We start from the raw sequence: 27859 nt of genomic DNA, 5'->3' as shown, positions 1-27859 counted from the left end.
TTCTCTCAGAAAGCCCTTGGGTGATTTCTGTTGACCTGATTCACTACTACCTGGCGCATAGTAGTAGCTGCTGTTTGCTGGCTGAGTAATAAATATTTACTGAAGAAGAGTATTTGGTCATTTCCATTCATACTCAAGTAGCACTTGAGGCAGAGAATACAGCTGCTGAGATGATGACATTGATCACGAATGACCTAATTTCCTAATCCCTAAATATTAAGTGTTCAGAGAGGATAGTTGTTTGGTAGGGAATGGCCTCCTGTTGTATTCCTTTACATCCTGAGTGATTTTCCTCACCCCTGAAACTTGGACAGGGCAATGCTTTGTTGCAAAAGCGATGGAGGTTATTTCTATTTCTTTTTGTATAAACTCTCCATATTAGAGATCCATTCTGGAATTTTCAGTCCTATTGAAAAACAGTTTGGATAGTAGCTCACTGAGAGATTACAGTCTGTGGTGGGGAGTAGCTCGGTACATAGAAGCAAGGCTTTTTTCAAATGAAAGTCTTCCTTTAAAAGCTATCCGATCTCCAGTCTTTGCAATACATATTTTCAAGCAGAAATATAAATCTATTCCTGAAAGTCATATGCTTTCAACTGCTTCCTGAAACATGCTCAGAGAGTTTAAAAAGTACTTTATATATTTAAAATAATACCAAAATGATGTACGTATGAAAGTAATTTTAGAGTTTTGGGGAGGCGAGGCATTGTAATTCTTTCTGATCGCTTTTACTTAAGTGGTACCTGGAGATCTTCCCTGCAGTTTGGGGAACGAAGCCAAACCTTTCTTTCTCTTCTGAGTGGTTCTTTTTGTACGAAGCCTTTTTAAATACCTTTGTTGCTCATGAAGCAATAAAATATTAATGGTTAACTCTGAACCAGCAGCTCTCAATCCTGGCTGCAAGTTATAATCACCTGGATATTCCTCTCTCAGGTTTGAGGTGGGGCTTAAAACTTGGGCAGTATTCAAAAGTTTCTGAAGCTCCACTCAGGGAAGCCAGAGTGGAGAGTGACTGTGGAGGGGGCAGGAGATGAGTGACAATGTAAGTGTGCATCACTCATTTTGTGGCGAAGCAGCCCTTTGGGTTCCAGTTTTATTGTGTAGGTGTTTTTGATTCTAATCTTCTCAAACCGTAATGTAAGAAACACCTGTGAGATTTGGTCTATGCTGATCCCTGGGGCCATATGCACAAAATCGAACTCCTTCAAGGTGAAGTATGGGGCAGAGTGTGCCGAGTGATTTCGTCGATCTTTAGGGTTCCGTTAATAAACGCTGTGTTCCAGTTATTCATCTCAGTGTAACGAGCCATTCCGAAACACTGTCTTAACCTACTTACCTTATTATATCTCATGGGCTTGTGGGTTAGAAATTTGGCACAGTCTGCCTAGGGGATGCTTCTGTTCCATACAGAGTCAACTGGTGTCACTTGGTGATATTCAGCTGGTGGCTGGTCTGGAGGGTACAGGGCAGTTTAATTCCCAGTCTGGCGCCCACGCATGGATAGCTGGGAGGCAGGCCTCAGCTGGGCCCTCTCCAGGTACTCCTGGGGCTTTTTGACGAAGTCTCTTAGCAAAGCATTTGTGCTTCTTACAGGATTACTCAAGGTCCCTACCGTTTGCCGGACAGAGTGCTTCCAGAGAGCCAGACAGGAGCTGACCAGAGCTGCAGGGCTTCTTATGACCTAGTGTCAGAAGTCCCAGAGCATCATTTATGCCACAGTCTCTTGGTCAAGCAAGTCTGTGGAAAAGCCTAGATTTAAAGAGCAAGAATAAGACTCTCCCTGTAAATGAATGAAATAGCAAGGAAGGTGCAGTCAGCTTTCACACCCCACACAGTAGTAGACAGAGGACATGTCACTATGACCCTATCACAGTTTCCTGAAGTGCTGATTCATAGTTACTGGTGACTATCTTAATACAGATACTTACTACCTTTTACTGGTTGGTTTCAGTTGATTTCTAAAAGGTATCTCTACCTATACACCTCCCTTTTCCCCCTTCGATTCATTTTATAAATGACGGAACTAATATGCTTCCTTTCCCAAAACTATCAGTGGGTCTTGCCCTGGCTGATGTAGCTCAGTGGATTGAGCATGGGCCTGTGAACCAAAGAATCTCGGTTCGATTCCCAGTCAGGGCACGTGCCTGGGTTGCAGGCCAGTTCCCAGCAGGGGACTCATGAGAGGCAACCATACATTGATGTTTCTCTCCCTCTCACCTTTCCTTCCCCTCTAAAGATGAATACATTTTAAAAAATCTAAAAATAAAACCAACAAAAAACCCCACCAATTAAAAAAAAAGAAATATCAATGAGCCTCGTTGCCTGTATAGAAGACAGTCTAAATTCTGTAACTGAAAGTGTAGTGTAGTAGTTTGTATCGCAGACCCTGGCATGAGACTGGGTTTCAAGCCCTGGTTCTGCTACAGGCATGCCTTGTGGATGCTTTGGGGTTCAGTTCCAAAACACTGCAATAAAGAGAGTCACAACTGTTTTGCTGATGTGAAAGACAACATCTGCAAAGTGTAATAAAGTGAAACACAATAAAACAAAGTGTCCTTGTACTTACCTGCTATGTGACTTGGGTAATGTACTTTACCTGCACCTTACTATTATACTTTCTGTTTTACTGAATAGAAAAGTACATACTTCAGTGGGTTTTTGTGACAATACAATGAGTGATCTACGTAATGCCCTAAAATGTGTTGGTGTTACCATAGGTAGTTAGCTAGATATTAATAAAGGGAGCAAAGGGAATTAGACATTGAGTTTAATAAATCGGGGAAGAAAGCCTTTTTGCTTTACCAGGAAGCTACAGCTTCAAACTCCAGAGGACTGCAGCATTTCTCAGCCAAGGGGATTAACATTCTCCCCTTCCCTCTACTGGTATCAGATTGTTGAGTGCAGAGGGAGGTGCTTGACCATAGAGGCCTGTCAGTCTGACTAGGGGTGGACCTATCAAAAGCCTGCAAAAGCTTAGGAAGTTGATCAGTTGTTTTGAAAAAGCACCTGGTCCATACCAAACCCAAGTTAATATAATCCCAGGGGGAAAAAAGCTCACTCAATATCTATCTATCTATCTGTCTATCTGTCTGTCTGTCTGTCTACCTATCCCTATCTCTTTCTCTCTCTCCCAGTGACCTACATTCATCCTCATCACTCGCACATTCTCTCTCACTTGGGGGAGAGAGAGAATGTGGCCATGCAGGTCTAGAAGCTACTGGGGCCCATGGCAGACTTCATGGGCTCCCAAAGGACAAAGCTTTGATATGAAACAACCTCTGGCCCTTGGCCTTTGTTTTGGCCTTGTTGAAGACACTGTTGGACTTTTTCCATGGCAGGGCAGAGGGAGATGGCAAATTGTAAACCCAGGGGCAGATTTCCTCCTGAATAAACTTTGCCACATCACAATCTCCTGTGCATGGGCCCTTGGAGTGCTTTCCTCCCTGTCTCATGGAAGAACCTCCTTTCTACTGACAATTTTGGGTCATGGTGGTGGTTTTTATTTCTGTTGCTGTTAACATTTTCTAATCTCCACCCAAGGATATGTTTTATTGATTTTTTTTGGTGGGGGAGAGAAATCAATGTGAGAGAGAAGTGTTGATCAGTTCCCTCCCATGCACACCCTGACCGAGAGTCAAACTACAATATAGGTGTGTGCCCTGACCGGGAATCAAACCCACCACCTTTTGGGTTATGGGATGTTGCTCCAACCAACTCAGCCACCTGGCCAGGATGCTCTTAGCCTTTTTACGGCGAGGTATTCAAGGACTGTCATGGTCTTTGCACCTTCTATTTCCATCCTTCTTTCCTGACTGCAGCCTCACTCAACTGTTTCTTGTACTAGCATGGTTTTCTGTGTTTTCTGCCTTTATCTTTACTCACACTGTGGCTTGTCAATAGGAAGCTGACTTCTCTCCTCCAGAAAGTGGTTTTTACCACAAGGCTTCAGAGGGCTTTTCAATAGATGGAAACTGAAACCTAATTTCATGGCCAAAACTTGTTTATGTTTGGCCCCTCTGTTTTTATTATATACTTTGTAAGGGTAGCACTACCTACTTCCCTGACTTTTGTCTTTGAGTGTCCCACAGGTCTAGCAAAGTACTGCTCCTTCCATATCGGTTCTTAAATTTAGGTGTAGTGTCAGGAAAGTTTAGGTTATGCTGCAGTAACACAATCTGAATGCCTCAGTGGCTTAAAGTGACTAGTTGGTCTGTTGGTCGTGTCATGAGCCCCTGGTGGGTCATAAGGAGCTCTGTCCATTTTGTCACTGGGGCCTCCTCTGCAGAGGCTCTATCTTAAACATGCTTCCATGGTTACAGAAAATTAGGGAAAAGAGAAGTCTGAATCCATGTACTGGCTCTTACAGCTTCTGCACAGACAGACCCATTTTACTTTGGTTCACATATCTTTGTGCATGATCAACCCCAAGTTCAAGTGGGTGGTAAAGTGTGATTGGTCTCAGAACATGAGCATCAACAGTTTATGAACAACTCCAGTGGCTGCCACAGATGAGTCCCTGGTCTCATTACCTATTTCATGGATATACTTCTAGGCTAATAGAACCAAGCTTATATAAAAGCTACACCTGTGTGCACCTCATTAGGTTAGCACATTCAAGTCAGGTGAGTCTAGAGACACCTCTTTAGACTCCTTTGGATCCTCTTCTACCCAAGGAAAACAAAACAAAATCACGTAGTAGCACTTATATTTGGTGTATGATTTTTCCTAGAAATACAAAAGCCTAAAAAATTCTCCCATCTTTTTCATATATTTCTCTTTAAAGAAAGACATTTCTTCCCCCCACCATCCTCTACTTTGATTCTTTCCTGAAAGTAAAAACTAGTTAGTACAATAAGAGGCATAAAAGTCTAGCGTCCTGGAACCAGCATTCGTGAGTACAGAATAGCCTCCTGGACATGTCACTAGGTCTCCAGGGTTCCCCACATTGAGCATGTTCAATAATTTAAAGTGATAGCAGCCTCAGCAAATTGGAAAGTTAATCCATAAACATACGATAATGTTCAGTAGATCAAAATTTTAGTAACCGAAAGGAAATGATAGATTACCACATACTGTATGAAAGATCAAATTTATTAAACACAACGATTGGGAAGTTTTTTGTTTTATAGTGTAAGCTTACTGTAGAACTTTGCTTTAGGGTGTTCTAAACTGAAGTCTGTGTGTCTCAGGGAGCAACTTGTTCAAGGTAAGAATGGTGATTAAAGGGACAAGGATCATACTCGACTGGTTGAGTGTGCAGCAGAGTAGGGCTTCTGTCAAACATGTTGAGTTGGCGACACGATGCTGAGCTGGGTCTTGGAAGAACCAGGAAGTAGCGCTTGTATTATCTACTTGTCATGTTGTGAATGGCCTTAAAAAACGAAGATTGAGAATAGGCATAAAACTGTAAAATAAGTAGTATAGTGGAAGCAAAGGATTCAAAAACCAATGGAATGAAAGATGTGGGGATGGCTGTGAAGCTGGCCCAGCTGGTCCTAATCCCCAGAGAACCAAAGGGGTGTGGTCCCACATTCCTGTTAGGAGACCTGTATTAGAGGACCTCCTGAGAGGGGTGTTAACTCTGAATATTGTTATTAGTTGCTTAGAGTACTATTGCTTAGGAGTTTTAGGGTGACTGAACCAGGTGGCTGGGAGAATCTTTTAATGTAACTTATGACCTATTAATATAAATGGTAATCTCCTTAGAGCCATAGTATCTTTTAAAGCCCTGGACCCCTTTGACAATCGGCACACCGAGGAATCCTCTGTCCAGAAAGATGCACTTGTGTGTGCCATACTGTGCTTAATTTCAGGGCTTTAATGGGACCCTCAGTTTAGAATCCTGGCAGGACATGCGAGGGGAAATCTGCAAAATAGTTTGTATCCCCAGCAGTCAGCTACTTCATAAATATTTATGGTGATAAAGAGTGGATGTGTTAGTGGCTTTAGGCAGGCAATAAAGGGGGATTTGTTTGTTTTTAATTTTAGGCATCTTCAATAGCACATGCTTGTGGATTTTAAAAACCCTTGCTTCAGCACAACACTCAATATTGAAAGGGGCAAAGAAAGTTTACAGCGAAGCGCATCTGCGTGGGGAGAAGGTTTCCGTGGCTCTCCACTGACTGTTATATGTCTGTGTCCTCCAGAACTTTCACTCTGGCTTACTTCCCAGGAAAGAAATGTCTGCCCTTTCCCATCCCCCTACCCTTGGCATGTGTGGGTGGCTGTGCATCTCTGGGGGGAGGGCACTGGGAGTGACTCCGTGCAGAACGCTCCTTCGCTCCCAGAATCTCACGCCAAGTGGAGCTGTTCTGAATTGGCTGGGTCTTGTTTCCTCAGGGTTATGCCTGGAAGGAGATGGGATTAGGGTGTAATGTGTTTTGAAAGCATAAACTCTTTATTAGCACAAACAAATCAACTGGTTGGCCCAGTAAATTTTGGGAGTGCTGTTAACGTTCATAAACTATTGCATAGGGGTATAGAGGTACCAATTACTGGGGAAATGCTCAGGAGTAGATTATGATATTCTGATTTTTACATGATCTGCTCAATATTCATCATGCTCCCCCCCACACACCTACAACACGAATGTTTGTGTGAAGGTGATGTTATTGGTGAAGAGAAAGGATTTCAATCTTTAATGTGCATTTCTCATTAGTAGGAGAATGGTTATAATGTGTCGTGGGTGAGACGGAGGTTTGAAACTCTGATTTAAAGTAAGGATATGAGGTAATTATATACTTTAATAATCTGACTTTGTCTTCCTGTATTATAAATCATTTCAATTATGATGAATTTACGATTGTTCAGGTAATAGCTTGCTATTTTGCTCTGGAGTTACACTTCTTTTAAGATATTGTGGTTAAAAGTTATAACTTTACTCATACTCTTTTTTTATAACATTAAATTTCAATTATGTTTTTAAGGTATTTTCCCCAGTGGGCCTTTGGTTCTATTGAAAAAGTTTTATTTTTAAAACTAAGTCTTTGAGAGTGTTAAAGTAAACTGTGATGTACCTAACATCAACTCTTTAAATAACCCCCAAATATTTTACTAAGTGTTTTTGCAATTGGAAAATATCTAGGAAGAATTAAAGTCTGTATTACTAAAAAAAAATCAAATCCGGTTTTACACAACGAGGCAAATATTAATGACCATTGAAGTGCTTTATCAGCATAGTTCTGGTTTGGGTTTCCCTCTCCTTTGTAGCATCTCCTTGGTGCATTCATTAGTCTACAGCAGGCTTTTCTCCCTCTGGGTAGGAGGACCATCTCCAGCTCCCAGCGTTCTGACAACAAGACATGGCCGGTTGGTCCAATCGCTGTCACTGCTTTCCAACAATTCTAAGTATGTTATTTGCATAGCAATATTTATATATAATTCAATTGATGCATACCTGACAAGTTACTCTTAAGATTTTTGAAGACCTTAGTAATGTTTCACAATTTATGCTGAAAATGGTTGTTCCAACATAGCATTTTCTGCTTTTCTAAACCACTTTCCTGATGCCTTCCCTCCAGCAGTCAGAGGGTAGAGGAGCACCTTGCTGGCAAGCCTTTAGCGAGGGCTTTCTTGCCTATACTTTGATGTTTTGTAAATACGAAACCAAATTCTTATTCTAGCTTCTATCCTGCAAGGGAGTGGTTAGCTCAGCAGGAGCCTAAACACATCAGAGATGAAAGGAAATCAGCTGGAGAGATTTTCTTTACTCCAAGGGCCAGGTGAGGAGTAGTTAGTGTCATTTTGAAAGTGCTGAGAAGAAAGCCTTGTAGAGCTCTTAGGGCACCCATTTAGAAACATCCTATTAAAATTTGCAGCATAGTTAAAGCTGACATTTCGAACCTCAGAAAGCCTTGTCATGAATAATACTATGTAGCGCAGTAGGTTAGGACTTCTACATTTAAAAAAATCATTGAAATTATTGCGGTGACATTGATTAATAAAATCATGTAGGTTTCAAGTGTATAATTCCATAACACATCATCTGTATATCGTATTGGGTGTTCACACCCCAAGTCACGTCTCCTCGTGTCACCATTTATGCCCCCTTTACCTCGTCTACATCCACCCACCCCCCTTTCCTTCTGCTACAGGACCTCTACCTTTTATCTTGCTTTCCATTCTAATGTGGCATTCCATTCTCTGTCACTTTAGTTAAAATGTTACTTGGGAGGCAAAGGTCATTTGGAGATTGTGTTGTGGCATGTAAGTAAAACTAATACGAAGTCTTTATTTTAAAGTCACACTGCCTCTCCCCTTCTTCCTCACCCCTATTCTAAGGTTGAGATCTTGCAGACTTTTGCAAAAATAAGATTATAATATATATAATATACATCAAGTCAAATGAAGAAAACAATAAAGCAGTCTAATTTTCAATACTTTTAATGTATAGAGTTACAGATTAAACTGGAAAAGTCTGCAGTTCTTTAACAATAGCTGATCTGCTTATGTAATTTCCTCTGCCTATGTCTCATAGAGCTTTGTAATGCATAGGAAAAATAAATATGCAAATGCAAGCTTGCAGGACATAGCAAAATTAAATTGAATTCATTTTTTCAAGCCTATAAACTTTTAAACCAGGAGTCTGAGTCAGGTTACTGCAGGGGTTGGACGAATAATTGGGAAATAAACATCTGTTTCATTTTAGACAATGAGAATTTTCTTTATTTCTATGGAAATGTGTAGTGTTTCTGATTATTCTTGAATGATAGGTTTTTCTTGTTCTAGCTTGTATTTCCCTATTTACAGAGGTGTACAGAGAAATACACACTACTTGGTGCTGGCATGTGTGATGCTGAATGTTGGGGAGCCTCCTGCTGCCCTTTGCTCAGCTTTGATGGGTTGGTACCTAGACGGAATGCAGTCTGGCTGTGGCCATAGTTTTGCTTTTAGAGAAAAGATAGCAATCTGGGTTCATTTGCATAGAACAACAACAAACAGTACAGCCTAAATGACACAGGTCTGTAGTTTGGGTCAGGCTGTGGGTTCCCAGCTTATGATCCCTGGTGAATCATTTAATTTTCTTTCCAGTTATGTCTAAAACAAAAATTGGGCAGAAAATGTGTTTACACCATTTACAAATACATTTATTTAATCTTGATAGCTTTCCATGGGTTTATATTGCTATGTCAACAAAAGTTAATAAACTCCAAATTTCTTTGCAAATGCCTATTTTCTTGGTAAACATGTTTATAAAGTTAAATATATATTGCCTGTTATTTGCTATCAATTTAAATATTTCAAAATTTAAGCTCCTTGAAGTAAGGCATTTACAACTATGTATGTGTTAAAGGCTTTAGACACATACCAGATATTTCATGTCCTCCCGCTTCCTACCCCTTAGTGGAAGCCACTTTCAGCCTCCTTAACGGTTTCTTCCCATTTCTTAGGCATATGCTTAAGGTTTTAAAAGTCAAGATGTTTGCAGTTGATCCTGTTATAAATTTTGATTTAGTACTTTTTCATTCTTTCCTCCTGTTTTATATCCCCCAAGCCCCTCTACACTTTCTCTGCTTTATTAGTTAGATCAGTGTTCAGATTTTACATTCTTCAACTTTTTTACAAGTCAATATTCAGATTTTACATTAGCATGACTGTAAAACAGAGTTCCAAGCTGAGCCACATAGTATACTGTAATTGAAATTTTTTTTGCTCGTACAGAAGTATGTATTTTCTTGGTTTTAATAATGGTTTTATTTTATTTAGTGATACTATTGTAAATACATTTCAAACACATCTGGTAGATTTTTGGGAAAGAAGTCTTGGGAGGTTTTATTTTTTTAGACTCATGTGTGTAAATGTCTTTATTTTTTACTCATATTTGATAATCAAAGTCAGAAATTTTAGGTTGAAGTCATTCCCCTGCAGAATTTTGAAGGTAGGATTTTACTGTTTTCAGTTTTCCATGTTATGTTGAGAATGTCTCCCCTCCCCTGCTTTGCACCTCCAAACCTTCCCTCTTTTTCCTCTTTCGATTCTATGACATTTTGGACATTTGCTAAATCTTTTAAATCTGTAGACTTATCTCCCATTTTGGGGAAACATTATTTTTTAATCCCCTTCCCCCCAAACACACACACACACACACACACACACACAGTTTTTCAATTGTTCTTTCTTGCTGTTGTATTATTTGGCAATTTGGAATTTCTGGAGTGCTCTTCTAAATTTCCTATATATTTTTTCACCTATTTTTTCCTCTCTTTGTCTTTTTGTTCTACTTTGGAGGGTTTTTTTTTTCAATACTGTCCTAGGATAGAATGGACCACCTCAGTAGCTTCTGTGGCCAATACAGTTCTCTCACCACAATTACTTTAGCAAACCTGGTTCTCTTCACTTTGGAGGTGTTCTAAGGTTTATCTTTCTATTGATTTTTAAAATTTTCTGGCAGTAAAATTTTAATTGCTTAATTGTTTTATGAGTGTTCATTTTTAACCATTGATATTGTTTTGTGAATGCAGTCTTTTTCCATATCTGAGGATATTTATTAAAGTATCTTTTGAAGTGTCTTCTGTTATTTACACTGTATTTGCACAGGGACTTTTTTTTTTATTTTCATTTGTGTTGGCCTCAGACCTTCATGGTAGAAGGTTCCACGTATGTCTACTTATCACTATCACTGGTTCGTACAGAGTGCATCTGCGTTCTGGCCTGCTACCTGGTGGTGGTTTTCCCGGTGGGGTTGGTGAGCCCCGATGGCCCCCCCCGCCCCGCATGTCAGAGTAGGTTCGTGTTTTCTCCAGCTAGCCTGTTTCCCCTGCAGAGCAGCAGCCTTCAAAACTTGGATCTCATGACCCTTTTACGTACTAAAAACTGTGAAGGACTTCATAGACCAGGACGGTGCAATAGAAATATTCTTTCTGCAAATCAAAAATACAAGTTGTGTATGTAAGTTTAAATTTTCTAATGGCCACATTATGGGTAAAAGGTTGAAATTAACCTATTTTACTTAACCAATACATCCAAAATATTATGCCAACATGTAATTAATATACAATTGAGAGATTTCACACCCTTTTTAATGTGAAGTCTTTGGAATCCAGTGTATATTTTCCACTTAGAGCATATCTCAATTCAGTCTGGTCGTAGTTCGAAAACTCGGTCATTAGCCAGCACGCCTCCTGCTGCCGTATTGGCTGGCACAGCTGCAGTGCTTCTGTTCACGGGGGTCACAGCTTTGATGTTTATGTGCCAGAAACCAAAACTTCAATGTTTATGCACCAGAAACCAAAACTGAAAACATGTAAAGATCATTACTTCATTTATTTAAAAATAACGGCAGTAGTAAACCCATTATGTGATAACACAAATAACTTACTTTTATGTAAAATAACTGTTTTCAAGACAAAATCTATGACAAAGAGTGAAGTTGCTTTATATTCTTGGAGCCTCCGTGGAGTGCGCCTCAACTGAAGACAGTTGGATCTTCGTGGCCGCCCTTCCTTCCAGCCTGTCGCAGTTTCTTAAGTGTAGGGAGAGTATCTGTACCTCACAGGCATGTAGTCGGAAGGGGGTGGGTGATTTCAATAGTATTTTTGGATAATTTGGATATTCTTTTTTGATACTACAGCAAAATTCAACAGTGGTGGACTCCAACGTACATTGGTCATTCGCAAAATGCTGGTCGACCGAGTTATGCCGGTCTCCCAAATATTGACAGTCTCACTATACAATGTCGAAACCACATTTGCTCACATTGCCATCTGTCTCATCTGAAAAACCATTCAGAACAGAAAACTGTCAAGGCCATGGTGGTGGATATAACTTAACCAAAACCCCGCTTTTTTTTTTTTGCTCGAAAGTTCAAATTTTATCATTGACAAAAATACTGTCAGCTTTTAGTCTTGGAAGTGGTAGGCTCACGGTGTTCATTTTTCTGGGAAATGTCCGCCAGACACCCAAGTCTGAATACCTGTGGTTTCTGTGCCAGGTGTCTCCTCAAGTATAAAAGGCATTTCGTCGAAAGAAGCCAGTGGGTGAGCCTGCAGGTCAGACGCCAGCAGGCGTCCTTTTCCTGAAGGCTGTGCTCATCTCTCAGTCAATAGCAGAAGCGCTTCCCATCTACCTCTCAGGTTGTCACATAGAGCATTGAAAAGATGTGTGATCCAAGGTAGAGATTAATAAAATAACTTTTACGGCTTCATCAAGGTCTTGAAGCGAACACAGCTGTTTAAAACCCTGTATGCAATGATGAGGAATATAGTACGTACAGCTTTGCACCATTGCCTTGATTCTTGCTGAGAAAGGAGTAGCTTTTCTCACTGTTGCGTTTGTACCATAGTGCACAGTTCAACAGGTAAGAGGCAGATGTTAAAATATTATTATGAAAATAGTTTTAGTTTCATAGTTCTTTCTGTGCCTCCCAATCTGTGGACCACATCCTTGGAGGAGTCCTCTGATCTAATGCCTCTAAGGTGTCCTCCAAGGTTTAAACCTGGTGAACCAGACAGAGTCCAGGGCGCTTAGAGTGAGAAGTCGGCCAGGGGATGCCTTAGACATTTTTAGTGCAGACTTCCACTTACTTACTTTCTCAGTGGTTACTCTTGCTTAACTGGGCTTAATGTCTACACAGTTCATATCCTAAGTGAAAAGTCTCTTCTTTATTTCTCCATTTTTCACCTAGATTCGGGGAGATGCTTGCCTTTGCAGTTATTTTCAGCCCTTTTCTCCACCTTCAGGGCACCTGGTGGCCTCCTGGTCCTAAATATTTGGTTGCTCCTTCTTGGTTTCTTTCTGTATTGTCTCGGCTATTTGTTGCCTCTGCTTTAAGTCACAAAGTGCCCATGTACCTGCTTTCAGCCTTCCCAGCTGTATTGCCATCTCTCATCTGTGGCCATCACCACTTCTGTCCTTTTTGTGCGATTTGGAATATTTTAAATCTCTTTATTTTCATGAGACTTTGGGGGTGGGGGTACATAGGGAAGTTTCCAAGAGAACTGCCTGTGTTCGGCCCACCAGGATCAGCTAGAAATCATCTTTTGGGGTTGTCTTAGTCTGTTCAGCCTGTTAACACCGTAAATGGGATGGCTTACACACAGCAAGCATTTTTCAGTTTGGCAGGCCGGGAAGTCCCAGATCATGGCGCTGGCAGACTCAGTGTCTCCTTTCTCATTGATACTGTCTTCTCGCTCTCTGCTCATGTGATAAAAGGGATGAGGAGGATCTGTGGGGCTTTATAAGAACACTCCGTCATTCATGAGGCCTCTACCCTCCTGGCCCAAGCACTTCCCTGAGGCCTCACCTCCTAACACCATCACACTGGGCATCATGTTTTAACACGCACGTTTTGGGAGGGGGCACAGACAGTCAGTCAGTAGCAGAGTTCAGCTGAAGAGAATTTTGTTGATTCACCTTTGATTTTATACAATTCCAAATCCCCACTCTTCTGTGTGTGCACATCTCTGATATAACCGGGAGTACCCCATTTGATTATTTTCTATGTTTCCTTTGTATTGTTCATTGTTTTGTGTAGCTTTACAGTGTGTTCATTATGTTCACTGTTTCTCAGTAGTAGAAAAAATCTCTCCATAGTAGAGCAGGAGGTCAAGTTTCTGATGGGTGGTGCTGTACCCTTCCCTGAGCTCTCTGTTTCCGATTCCTGCTCAATTGTGTGTAGCTGTCATGTCGCATAAGCAAGACTGAAGGGGGATAATCAGACAACAGCTCTACTTTTGTTTCCCACTGTCTCTTTAAATTTATTCCATGTGCATAGTTCTTCCCGTGTCTGTGGATGAAATGTAGAGCAAATCCCAAGACTCTTCTGGTCAACTCGAAGTAATAAAATGCCCTCCTGTTGGTAATTAATATAGTCTCGTGGAATAAGCAAAAATTCAGATTTCCTTCAAAGTTAATGATTATGCCCTAAACCCAGCTCAGGCCTGCTCCGGGGATGTTTCCAGCGAGAGGAAAAGGGGTGCAGCTGGCCCCTTATTCCCCCTCACACTTCCCTTACTCATTCCCCAGTTTAGTAACCTCAGAGTCTCATACACTCATTGGGGGAGTGTGGAGTGGGAGGGCTAGTAAGTAGGGTAGTGCGTTGTTTCTACTGCTGCTGGTAACATATTAAAGCAAAGTTATTATCTGACAGTTCTTAGCTCAGAAGACAGTCTCACTGGCTAAAATCAAGGCATATCAGCCTCTTTGTCTTTTCCAGTTTTTAGACCACCTGCATTTCCCCAGCTCAAGGCCCCCAACATCCATTTTTCAAAGTCCTCATGGTGTGTCCCCATCTTTGTGACTGTCCTACAATTTCCTCTTCCACTTTTAAGAACTTCTGTGGTTACCTTGGGTCTACTTGGATAAACTGGGATAATCCCTCATTTTAAAATCAGTTGATTAAGTGAGCTTAGTTCTAGTTGCAACCTTAATTCACCTTGACATAAAAATTTATAGGTTTGGCCGCGGCCGGTGTAGCTCAGTGGATTGAGCTCAGGCCTGTGAACCACATGATCACAATTCCCAGTCAGGGCACATGCCTGGGTTGCAGGCCATTTCCATGCAGGGGACTCACGAGAGACAACCACACATTGATATTTCTCTCCTTCTCTCCTTCCCTTCATCTCTAAAGATAAATAAATAAAATCTTTTAAAAATTTTATAGATTTGGGGGATAGGACATATTTGGAGAGGGGGTCATTAATCTGTTACCCCTGGCAACAAAACTCTTGATTAATACTATTGGATACTCTTGCATGTGGGCTCTCTCGGAATGGCTGATGTTCCTTCTGACCCTTGCAGGTTTTTGAGTTCTTTGTGGACCATCCCCTCCAACTCCCGTTGCTGAGAATCTCACCTGCAGTCCGCTTGGTGGTCAAACAGCTCCTTTCCAAGCTGCTGAGAATCCAGCCGTTAATTCTCACTCCCTCCAGGGTTTCCTTCTCAGTACAGTAAGACTGCTCTGCCGAGATCTCCAACCACTACATTCCACTTCCGTTCCTTAGCCTCCCGGCATCTCACCTCCCTCCCTCGGTGTGGCTAACGGAGTAGTTAAGAGCCATGAACTGGGTTTTCCATGAGCTTGTGTGGTAAGCCCTGCGTATTGCCCTGCGTATCGCAGTCTCCGGATTGCGTCATCGAGAGCTGTGGGGCCTCCCCTGAAACTGACAGGAACGTAGCACCTCAGCATCAGATTTGGCCAATGTGTGTGTCTAATTTGTGCTGAGTTCTTTCTTCTCTTAAACTTGGTCATTTGTAAACTATTTTTCTTTCAGCTTGTGTCTTTGTTTCTAAACTTTTATAGTTTATATTTCTGCCTTTAAAAAATCTAACATATTTTTCCCCTCCGCAGTCATTCAGATTTCTCAGAAGTTCCCTCCTCCTTTCCAAGATTCCTCATCTGAGGAGTTATAGGGCTGTCTCAACCTTCCTTCTGGGTGGAGGAGGGCAGGCGGGGGACGCATGGTAATGGGAAAAATACAATAAGAAACTTAAAAATTCCTTCTGGAAAGCATACAAGGTTAGGGGTCACTGTAAGGCCAGTGTAAATTCATACAGATAGATGGTGCCTTTGGAGCCTCTTGTGGGAACCAGCTGTCCTCTCATGCTAATGCTTGGACTTCAGCCCCACTCTTTCCAGTCTTCTTTAGTCTGTACTGGTGGACAGGCTCAAATCTCAGAGGCTACAGCGAGCCTTTTCTCTGCCAGGCAACTCTTCTTCCTGCTGTTTTCTGAAGCCTTCCCAGGCAGAATTTCTTCTCTCCCTCCTGGAGAACATAGGCTGGGTCCTTTTTGGGGAGAAGGACAAAATTCAGTCTGCATACCAATGTAAACCAGTTGAAGGCAGCAGCGTAAATTAATGCACTTTAGGGATGCTCTCCAACATTTTAAACCACATAACCTCACTTTTCCCAAAGTTATTTCTTCCAGTGACTATGGACAGAGGAGAGTGTTTTCTCATCTGTTATCTCTTTGTTAAACTGTTTGTGGTCTGAACTACATTCTTCTTATGGGCCATATGCGTGTCTCTAACGTTTCCCCTGGGATCACAAACTAACCTTGTAAGGAAGTGGTGTGTCCTGATGAATGCTGAGGAATGGGGTGTAGAAGGCAGACCTGGGCATCCTGGCGTCCTGGATTGGACACCCTGGTCTGCCCCTTACTACTGGAGGGACCTCTGACAGCTAATTTGTTCATCTCAGTTTGCACATCCATAAAACCATACTTGGTTGGGTTGTAGTGAAGATTAAAGTAAATAAATTAACATGAATAAAATGCTGTTCAGAGCGATTGGAACATTGTGATCCTATGTTCAGTGAACATGACCGCCCTGGGCGTGTGATGATGCTACCTGAAAGATGGGTCGGGAACCCATATCCTAGGGAGATTCCTCTGGGTTGAGGTGTCCTTTCTAATTGACTTCTTTTCCCATGGTAATGCTTAGGAGCAAGAGATCAAGCTACACGTCTCCTAGTGTAACTTCTTAGAGTGTTTCATGTGTTGAAGGCAGCCAGCGATTCTAGACTCTTAAGACATGAAAGAAGACTTAGGGAGGGAGTGACAACAGAGAGGCTGGGGAAGGTGAGACGGAAGCCCTTTGGTCTTATCCAGGAGCATCTTGTGTTGCAGTGTCTCGATTTGTGTGTGTTTAAGGCCGGCATGTGTTGCTGAATTCTTCTGGGGGATATATTCTTCCTTCTTTTTACAATACACTTCTGATTTTTCTTCTCTCTCTCATTCCGTGTTCATTCAGTAGTTATGCAATAAATACTTTCCTGAACAAACAATTCTCTCTTTGTGTTCCCTTTTTCTGATTGCCCCTACATTAGTTTGTTGGTTTTTCTTGCTCAGTACTCTCTTGTTGAGATGTTTCCTGCCCTAAATCACCTGGACTTCACATGAGGCTGTGCCCTCTTTGTTTTCAGAGAAGTTTTCTGCCTTACTTACCGCCTCCTATTCCCTTTTAGCCAAGGGCTGGCTATTGGTTTTGTGGCTGCTCGTCCGGGTTGCCGAGACTGAGGAAGGTCACCATTGGGACACCACTCTGCATTCTAAGTGTGTGCCATCTGGTAGCCTCACTGCATGACCACTGCTGAGCTCATGTCTTCAGCGTCTCATGGAAGCCGAGGAATGGTCGCAGAATTAATGGACAGGCATCTGATCATTGTTCTTGAATGCTGAATACAGAGCTATCCTTTTCCTGTTCACTCATTGTTTTTACAAAGTACAAAATGTCTTGAGCCTCTATCAAGTATGGCAGTTGTCACTATTATCAAGCAGTTATATTAATAGTGTCCTTTGCCACAGGGTGAGTGACATGGCAAAAATGAGAGCTAAAGGCAGTTTTATAAGGGAAACAGTGTACTCTAAGTTGATGCAATGGTAGGGAGGCATAAGCCAACATTTTTGACAGAAGCACTTGGTTCTGTCTTTATTTCTAAGTTAAGTATGAGCTGCCATCAGAATGACTCGAGGTCACTCATATCTAAAGCCATGTGAACCAATCTTGTGATGTCAGGCACCCTATAAAAGCAATGTGGTTCCCCCCCCAAAATTTATGTACCTTTTGAAAACCCTAACTTGATTATAAAACTAATAGAAGCCAATCGTATATGTTGTACTACCTTATTGAGATTGTTCAATCTTGTGGTCTTATTTAAAAAAATATTGTTGTTCACTTACAGTTATCCCCATTTTTTCCTGTATTACTCTGCCCTGCTCTGCCCATCCCCGCCCCCCCACCTGCAGGTCACGAACCCTGAGACTTAACTACCACCTAACGGGGAAAAACACCATTAAAGGCATACTGTTTGTAACTTTACAATGGTCTTTCTCATTAAGCACAAGGGTTTTGCAGTCTTTGAAAAATCTCCCTTTGTGACTTGCATGCTGTAGTTAAATACCTCTGCACAAGGTGGAGTCAGCCGTGTTCCTTAAGCCGCTTTGCCCTGTGGCTGTAACAGAGGTCAAGGGCAAACGTATGGGTATGCTCCTGCAATTAATGCCTTGACCGTCCCGTTAATGTAATACAGGGGTTTTCTGTGAGGATCTGCTTAGTGTACTATTGTATTTATCAACTGATGAGTATTCCTGAGATATATTAGGATCATTTAAGCGTCAATTTACACTTTAGGCCCACTTTCATCTTTCCTTAGAGAAGATATTTTTGACACTGTGCCAGTGGAGAGAGTGAGACTTGATAAACAAATCTAAGCTTTATCTCACTGAAGCCACCGACCGAAAAGTCATATCACGTTTTAGTGGTAATTTATTCTTCTGGGCTTAAAGAGATTTTACATATGTTGGATGGCCTTGGGGCAAGACTAAAACTGAAAGTCAAGGAGCAATCAAAGGCATTTGATTAGATCACAGTGCTTCCGAGGTAAAGCCCTTAAATGGTTGTATTAAGCGTTTATTAAGCATCTGCTATTTTGCCCCCTTCGGTGCCGGGAAAGGGCGCATGGTGCAATACAATAAAGTCTTTAGACCTGAATACTCTGGAGGCTGCCTTCCCTGTAATGTTATCATTTTAATCATTTGTCGTGCTTGAGATTTGTCAATTCCTTTATTCTTTATTCCCAAGAAATATTTTTTGAAAGATTCTACATACCATATTCCAGATCTTTTTATTTGCCACATAACAGAATGTTTTCCAAACTTTCAGATCTCATTGCTAAAACTGGGGTGTTTTTTTGCTTGCTTGTTAAATTTCGAATTCTAAGTAGTCTCTACATGTTTAACACTTATGACCAGTGAATGTTTTGTAAGCCTCATCCTTCTCGTCAGCATCCTCTCTGCCTTTTCCTGCCAGTCTCCATTTTTTCTCATCCCCCTCCTCCCCCTCCCCCTCCCCATTATTAGCAGAACGACTGGAAGCATTTCTTGAAGCAGACGCACACCTTTGGTAATTCCTTGTGAATAGACTCCCATAAGTGAAAAGAGAATATGAGAAAAAAATTGGCACACTCTTGATTTTATTTGGGCCCAATGCTATATTTGCTTTAAGTCCCCAGACATACCTGCCAAAGTCTATCTTAGTGGCTGATTGAACTTTATGTTTGCTTTTAAAGGTCTAATATTTGTCACTTTACCGTGGAAGAATGCTTCCTATGTCTTGTGCAGAACGCTTTTAGTTTCTTTGATCAATCTGAATCCTTAACCAGTGTGCTTCTTCCTTGATCCCGCCTACCCACCAATGGCCATCCACCCCCATTCAGTCTCCTTTTCTCCCTCTTTTTATTCCCGTATCTCTGAACAAAAAGCTTAAATACAGCCAGCTAGAACATTTTGGCTTAGAGTCATAAAAGAGTATAAATTGTGTCTTATCAACTCTGATGAGTCAAGTGCTTGGAGGGTCCTCTCCTCGGTTAGTAATTCCAACGAAGGGCCAAATTTGTACAAAAGTTGGGAAGGGCAGGAGGCACAGAAGTCTGAAACCTTGCGGAGAAAAGAAGTATGCCAGCAGGAGGCAACAGTTCAGAAATAGCAGAAGAGTGTCGTATCAGATTTGTACAAGTTATTTTTGGATGACCACCCCAGTGACTCATGGCAACTGAGTGTTATTGCTTGGCCCCTCTAGGGGTGCAGTGTGAGTTGGGAGCGGGGCTCCGCTCACTGTGCTCACTCAGGGGCGGAGGCTGACGGAGTCCATATCAAGGCAGCCTCACGAGCACCGATGCAGGAGAAACACTACGTATTTCTCACGTCTGGCTGTTGAAGGCCACGGCCCAGAAGGGACGCACCTCATCTCAGTTCATGATTCATTGGCCAAAGCAAGTCACAGCACTGCACCTTACGTTCGGAGAGGCTAGGAACGTGTGATGCTGTCGTGTGCGGGAAAGGACTGTGTGTGGAGTATTTGTGAACCGTGCCAATATCTGCCATAGGCGATATTCTGAAATAATGCTGATGGTACAGAAGACATGGCAAGGCATTAAAGCCAGGTCTGAACTCCTGGGGCACCTGCATAGGTTAACACTAAAACATCCGCATGGGTAAAAGGGAGTCACATATGTGCTGACAGGAGATTTGACTGAGTGGTGAGCACACAATGGAATATAATGATGGTGTATTATAGAATTGTACACTGGAAAACTGTATAATTAACTGGTGTCACCCAATAAGTTAAAAAAGAACGTGTGGGGGCACGAACCGTGTATTTAACCCCACGTTGTATGTTCGCTTTGCAGGGGCATTCAAGCTGCGTACTCCTGACAGCAGTGGTGTTTTGCTGTGGCAAGGGGTGTGCCGTTTGGTGTGTCTGAGGCTGCGAGGGGAATGGGGCGGGAAAGAAAGGAATTTGAGGAAGTTCTGTAGATTATTCTGAATGTCCCCTCCTCGTATTGATAAGTGTTGGTCTACATTTTAGCAAATAACATGTATGGCACCGTTTTAATGACTTTGAAATGTGAGCACCTGTGGTTTCCTGGAGCTTAGAGAGGAGCGCGTTCTGGGAGGTCCAGGTCCAACGCTGTGGAGCTGGGTCAATACCTCAGGTGTCGCACTGGTATACCCTGGTTGTTGCAATGCTCCCGTATCAGATCGCAACCACCCAGAGGGTGGGGGCTAAATCCTGTTGTAATGGGGGCCTCTTAGTGGAGCCAACACGGTGTCTTATAGGTCTGATTGTTAATCAGATCATTTCTTTTGAATGGATGAGTTTTAGAAATATGTTAAAAATAGGCTATATTAACAAGAATAATCCAGATTATGCCATGGTAACTAACAACCCAGTTGTTAGGATACTCAGTGTCTTAACACAACAGAGGTTTATTTCTCATTCACATAGTCTTCTGGGCGTCTTCTTGAGTAGTTGTCTTCCGAGTGTTAGCCTAGCGTTCCATGGGTCTCCGTGTCAGCACAGGCTTTCAGGACCTTTACAGTAAGGTAAGGAGAGCCTGCCAGGCTGGACGCTGGAAATTAAATGCTGTTGGTCCAGAAGTGATACCCTTGAAGTGCTTACCTTTATGGCTAGGTTATTTATGGTGGGTTTTATTTACGTACAGTGTGTTGTTTCCCGCAATTCCTGGAAGCGGGGGAATTAGGGTATTGCAGAGCATGAACGGTGTCTCTACGCAGGCTTCCAACGTTTACTGGGTAGGCCCTCCAGTCCTGGGTAGGTCCAGGACTTTTATCCAGGTAGGAGAAGGCAGGCCTCCCGTTTTCATTCACAAACTTGGCTCCTTAAACCTGGATTCTTTCTGGTGGGGCATCCATTACCATCATCCTGTCTCCTGGTTTCATCACCCAGTATTTGTGATATTTCCAACAGAGGCTGGACCCTGACTCAGGATTTCCCTTTAACAACTAGCAGGATCTTATTTGAAATTTTATAACACAGAGAGGAAGGATACTGTCAACTGTGTGAGCTATTAAGAACATTTTCATCACATTCTCTCATGCCTCTTGCCAACTAATTCTCCCCAGCTGCAGAAGGAACCACTGATCTCATTCTATCACCATGGGCCAGATTTGCCCACCTTAGAATTTTATGTCAACAGAATCATACAATATATGCTTTTGTGGTGGGTGTGGCTTTTTTCACTCAACATTTGATGAGATTCACTCTCATTATTCTGTGTATTAACACGACATTTCTTTTTTATTGCTAAGTAGCATTCTATTGTATGAATATACCCCCGTGGGTTTATGCATTCTCCTGATAAACATCCCGCCTGCTTCTAGTTTTCGGCCGTTCTGACTCATGCTGTCATGGACATTCTTGCACAAGACTTTTTGGGGATGTTTTTATTTTTCTTTGGTAAATACCTACAAGTAGATCTGCAGAGTCACATGTCAAACTTTTAGAGGAACTGCCAAGCAGTTTTCCAAAGTGATGGCCCCATTTTACTCACCCAGCACCAGTGAATGAGAGTTCTGGGTGCTTCACATCCTCTCTAACATTTAATACCGTCAGTCTTTTTAGAAATGTGAGTGGATGTGTTGTGAAATGTCTCTGAAGAGTGATAGTTCTTATAACTTTTCTATTTTTGTTTCAATTATTGCTTGTGATTAACAAACCTTAACCTATGAAAGGATTCTCTGGGATATTCTTACCTAATAGCAAGGTAAGGAAAAAGTTCTTAAAAAGATTTTTATTATTATTATTTATTTATCTTTAGAGGGGAAGGGAAGGAGAGAGGGAGAGAAATATCAATGTATGGTTGCCTCTCATGCTGGGAACTGGCCTGCAACCCAGGCATGTACCCTGACTGGGAATCGAACTGCAATCCTTTGGTTCACAGGCTCGCACTCAATCCACTGATCAATACCAGCCAGGGCAGGAAGAAGTTCTTTGATTGCTTTCTTACACAATAGATAAGGAAAGGATAGAAGGCAAGTTTGGGAGCCTCAGATTTTTTTGGCTTTTTGTTTTTCTGTGGTAGTGAGAAGCTGAGTAGCTCAGCACTAGGGTGGCCCAGGCTGAGACAGAGCCGGATGCTCCAGTGCCGTTAGTACACTTCTGGTGGTGCTGGGTCTGAAAGCTCTTCCCAGCACCCACAGGGCCTCCTTCCTCACCCCCAGTGTGGTTGGCAGAATGTTGGAAACTTTACTGACCCTGTCACGCACGCTGGCATTTCGGAGTAGGAAATGTCGCGTGTGAGATTTACCGCCGCCCCTCAGTTCTGTTTCACAAGGGTGATAGGTGCACCCCCCCCCCCACGCTGATGATGTCTTCCCACCTCCTTCCAGTTTGTCTCCATTCCAGCTGTACTCTGCCTGACCCCCTTTGAAAAGCCTCTGTCCCACAATTTGTAGCAGTGGTCATTATTTAAGAGAGAGTTAAGGGAGAGGGGGAGGGAGGCAGGCACGTTTTTTAGCTCTGATGCCTGTCCTTGGAGATTTCTTCCCGAAAATGACTTTTTTTCCCTTGAGCCCCAGCAAACTAGGATATAGCTCAAACCAACTAACTCTTTGATGCTTTCATCTGGATGAAGTTACTTCTGCTATTTTAGCCCCAAGGATGTGTGAGTGCCACACTCAACATCTGATATGATGTCTATGCATCAAATAAGAGGAATGCCAAGTTCACATATGCCTCTCTCTGTCTCTGTCTCTGTCTCTCTCTGTCTCTCTCTCTCTCTCGGGATTTGAAAAGAATTCCATTTCCAGTAGCCCATAGTAGGTATTCAATAAATACTTACTTAGTGAATGGATACAAAAGGCTATTAAATGCTCTAAATAAAAGAACATGGCATGTTATGGATAATTCAAAAAGTAGCTAGAAAATGCTCAAAGCTGTAAGGATAACTGATATAAAAAGGTTTGGGTTAGGAGAATGAAACTTCTAAACAAATGAAGGATATCTTTCTACACACGCACTAATGCATATGTGTACTATATGTGTACATTTATATGTACATCTTTTTTCTTTGCACTAAGTTGGATATTGAGTAACTTGGTTTCATGTATGTATTTGTTCTCACCTATCCTATCAGCCCTCTTGAGCACTAGGCTCTAATAAATTCTAGAAACTAACCCCTTGCTTAATGATGTTTTTACTAAGTAATGCAGTCTAGTCCCAAATACCCAGCTTGTAATCTCTCTGAATTAATTTTGTCTCTGGATAGCATATCTTGGGAATGGAGAAGTACAATCAAATATTATCTCTCAGTTATCAACCTGACTTTTCTCCATTTTTAATCTATAATATTGACTTTTTGAAATTTCTTATAATCGGAGCCATATATTTCACTTTCTAGTTTTTTCTGAAACATGGTAAAACGTTCCTAGAAATCCTTTATTTAGTTTTATTTAAATAGCTTTATGTGGTCTGTCCCCATTATCTCTAAGGCTTTCTTTGAGTCAAGAGGAAGAAGACAGAATATCCTTCAGCATTCACTCTAGACTAGCCATTGTTAGTATATTTGGATAATACAGCCTTTATTTATGAACAGTGATGAGTGAGATCTTGTGTTCATAAGGTGTGTCTTAGGTTGTATAAGTAGCTATGAATCACTCTGCTCTTTGAACGTGCCAGTTTGTATAATCATATTTCTGACATCAGTCCACTCACCTCCTCCTACTTCATCAGGGAGAACTGGCTATTTCAACTCTGACATCGGTCCTCCCATGAGTACCCTTCCAGTTCCAAGCTCATAGCAAGGGCAATGTTTGGTGGTGGCTGAGTCTGAGACCCTGGGAAATTCCAGCAGGAGTCCTTCAGCCTGGGTCATCATTTACAATCAGCAAGGCTGGACAACTGGAGCATGCCTGTCACTTTCCCATCTTCCCAGTCGCATGTGTGTGATGCCCACTGATTTGAAGTGACAGCATATCTGTGTAGGGGACCTGTTTGGTTTGGTCTGGCAAATGTGACTCAGCTCTGTATGGAAAACCTACAGAAGCAAAGTAGTGGGCATGAGCCAGACCTTCAAACTGAGTTTTCCCATGGGAATTAAGCCTAGAAAATGCATACAGATTGTTATGGCTTGCTCTTGCCAAGACTCCATCACCCTGGTCTGAAACAATAAATGTGTATTGTCTGTCTTCAAGGTAACTTCCAAAGTCTGTGTGAGTTCTCCCAAGGACAGAGCTAATCAGCTCGCCACCTTTCCCCTTTGCATGTTATTTTCACTTTCTTGATTGTACCTAAGATGTAGACAATATTATTCTATATAATAGATAATAAATCTTTCTCTGATGTAAGACCTGAGAAAAACAATAAAAGCCTTCCTAGGCAAGGGTCAGGGCGCTCTCCTCTTGAGGGAGTGGCTGAGGCATCCATAGACACTGCCCCCTTGAGAGAGCAACTGTGCCGTCCCCTTTTCCTCCACAGGGTTGTTGTCGCCTGTGCATTGATTCTCGTTGTCAGCCACAACAGGCAACTCTGCCGGCCGGAGTCCGCCACATATCTGTCCGTTGAAATCCCACCCTTCAAAAACCACTTAAATGCCATTTCGTCCACAAAGCCAATGTCACTCTATTGTATCTGAAATCATCTTTTGCCCCTAAACGTCTGTGATACTTTGTGTAGTCCCTGCGTGTCATTCTCTGTTGAGCACAGTTTCTTAAATGTGCAGACAATGATATGTAACTCATTCCCTAATTAATCAAATTTTGTGAGAAAAAATAGTTCACATATTTCAGCGTTTGTATATTCTGGTTGTTAGGTGAAACATGTTGCATAGATTACCTCATTTAATTCTTCATAAAGGATTATATTTGACTAAAACAGGGTCCGGCAGAAGCAATGCATGCTTGAGCATGGCTGGTAGGGTAATAGTATGGGTGTAGTAATTTATAGTTTAAATTTGAACATTTCACCTAACATGTGATGTGGTGTGCTTGAGTGTGATATTGTTATGTTACACAATTGTGTGCTTATGAATTTGTAATAAAAGATTTTGTAATAAAAAGGGGGCATTACTTGTGCTGGACCCTGCATTTTTATCATTTTCTTTATTATATAACTACAGTCTATTATTTATGTGACATTCGTAACATACATTATATTTACTATACTACTGTTACTTTACAGACGGCAGAATAGTCGTAAAGAGGTGAACTAAGTTGCCCACGATGGCACTGTGGCGGCTGTCCCAGTTTCTGCATCAGACCACGTGGCTCTTTCACCTCAGACGCTGTCCTAGGCTTCCTCCTGCGTCCCACAAGGGCTACTGCAGGCACCAGTTTATCCACGAGTGTTCCCATTAGTGTCACAACTTATCTGGTGTACAGGGAGCTAGTGGGGAGAAAATCTGTAGTTTAGGATTGAGGTGATATTTCCCATTACATCTTATGCCTTTTTCATTCGCTTTGCCAACCCCATCTCAGAGATGATAGGCTATACATTTCATCTCGAGTTCTGAATTTCTAGAATTCAACTTAGTATTTCGTATTGTGTACTAGTAGTTTGTTGCTGTATTCTGAGATGGTAACTGGTTTATTTTTAAACAAAAAAAATCTATTTAAAAATAATTACAGATTTCCAGGAAGTTTCAAAGGTAGACCAGAGAGGGCCATTCACTTACGTTTCTTCCATTGGTCGAATCTGAAATAGCTGTAGTACAATGTCTTTACTAGTATTGTAGTACAATGTCAAAACCAGGAAACTGGCATTGTAATAAAGTGTGTATTTGGGTCTGTGCCATTTTATCACGTGGGTACATACACGTAGCCACCATCACAATTAAGATGCAGCCTATTATTCCTTTACCACAAAAATCTCTCATGCTGACCATTTGCAGTCACACCCATACCCTATGCCATCTCCCCCGTTACCTTTTCCCTCACAACCAGTAACCTTTTCTCCATCACTGTGATTTTGTCATTTCAAGAATGTCGTATACACAGATTCATGTAGTATGTGCCCTTTGAAATCAGCTTTATTTTTCACTCATCACAATGGCTTTGGAGCTCTGCAAGTTGTTACATGTGTTAATAGCTCATTTCTCTCATTGTTGTGCAGTTCATGTGACCCTTCACCTACTATAGTATATTTTGGTTGTTTCCAGTTTCTAGTCATAAACAAAGCCCATATGAGAATAACCATGTTCAGATTTTGTGTGGACAAAAAATGACAGAGTTTTTATTTCTATGGCACAATGTCTGGGAGTGTCATTGCTGGACCATATTTTAAGTGTATCTTTAGTTTTCAGACGGTCAAACTGTTTTCTAGGACAGCTGTACAATTTTACTCTCTACCGGAAATGTGGGAGAGAGACAGTCTATCTGCATCCAGCACTTGGTGTTATCACTATTGTTTTCTTCTTAGCAATTCTGGTAAGTGTGCAGTGATGTCTCCCTGTGGTCCCAATTTACACTTCCCGAGTGACTAGTCGTGTTGACCATCTCTTCCTGTGCTCATGTGCCTTCAGGGAAATGCCTCTTCATGTCTTTCTCCCATTCTCTAATTGGACTGTTTGTTTTTTACCATTGAGTTTTGAGCATTCTTTATATATTCTTGATATGAATCCTTTGTCAAATATACAGTTTGCTAGTACTTTCTCCTTGTCTGTAGATTGTCTTTTCTGTTCTCATTTTCATTTATTGAAGACGGAGATGAATACTTTACCAGGACCATAGACATGATCTCACAAACATGAAACAATGAAACGATGCCAGGAGTGCACGCCCTCTACCCTGTCAGAAGTCCAGGGGCTGCTGAGCTGGGTCAGAGGAAACAGCGCCCTCTACTGAAGCACAGGCATCACACCTCCAGCGCAGTGACTAAAGCAGAGGGCAGTGAGGAACGCGCTCCTTCAGGGAGGGCCGTCCTCCCTGCAGTTCCTACGAGAACATTACTGTTGCCATTTAGTGGAAAACCACCACTGATCCTTGACAGGGTGAGAGATTCTTGTTGTCGGACTAGAGTAAATCTCTTCATGAAGAATGAGCAACAGAGGTAATAAATAAAAGGGATGACACTGGTACCAGCTGATTTTAGACATCTCTCCCCTGCCTCAGCTTTGTTAATTCCAAGTAATTAGATCCCTCTGTTGAATTAAAACAATGTATTGCTGTTAGCTTTAAATGTATGTATAACACATACCTCGGAATGACATTATGATGAAGATTGATCTAACCTTTGTTTTTGAACATATTATTTATAGATTTAGCTTTTATTAAATTTGAACACTGATTTCATAGAGGTATTTTTCTTTATATTTTCTCTTTAAATACAGTCCAGTAATGGCTTCAGTAGCCAGGAGAGCTTGGTAAACAGCATTCAGTTGTGCAATTGGGCTATATCAAGCCTTTGCCCCCTTCCAGAGCTGGGACCAGAAGCCAACTGGCACCTTGGTGCGCCCTTGCCATTGCCAGAGGACCCAGGTGTAGCCTTCAGAGGTGATGTGGGTGTCTAAATCGCACACCTGAGATTGATCTGTGACCCTCTGTGCCTGTACAGGCGTCACCACTTACTGAACAGCCTTAAAGGCCTCTTCTCCCCAATCCCAGGATGCTCCTTTGTGGGTGAGGCGAT

At 41.8% G+C, this 27859-nt stretch overlaps 1 protein-coding gene and 1 non-coding gene across 2 annotated transcripts in view; one reads left to right on the top strand and one right to left on the bottom strand.

Moving 5' to 3' along the window:
* The window catches only part of PARD3B (par-3 family cell polarity regulator beta), a 976716-nt gene that overhangs the window by 54067 nt on the left and 894790 nt on the right, over nucleotides 1-27859 (top strand). The gene's annotated exons all lie outside the window — the stretch shown is intronic.
* On the bottom strand, nucleotides 10243-10378 carry LOC118986032 (small nucleolar RNA SNORA66). Its single transcript, XR_005066269.1, has one exon. It is a non-coding gene; the product is annotated as a small nucleolar RNA SNORA66 (small nucleolar RNA).

Source organism: Sturnira hondurensis, unplaced genomic scaffold, assembly GCF_014824575.4.
Source record: "Sturnira hondurensis isolate 20B ecotype Veracruz unplaced genomic scaffold, ASM1482457v3 Scaffold0004136, whole genome shotgun sequence".
NCBI lineage: Eukaryota > Metazoa > Chordata > Mammalia > Chiroptera > Phyllostomidae > Sturnira > Sturnira hondurensis.
Note: the sequence above shows the minus strand (reverse complement) of the source record. Positions and strands in the feature narration are given on the sequence as shown.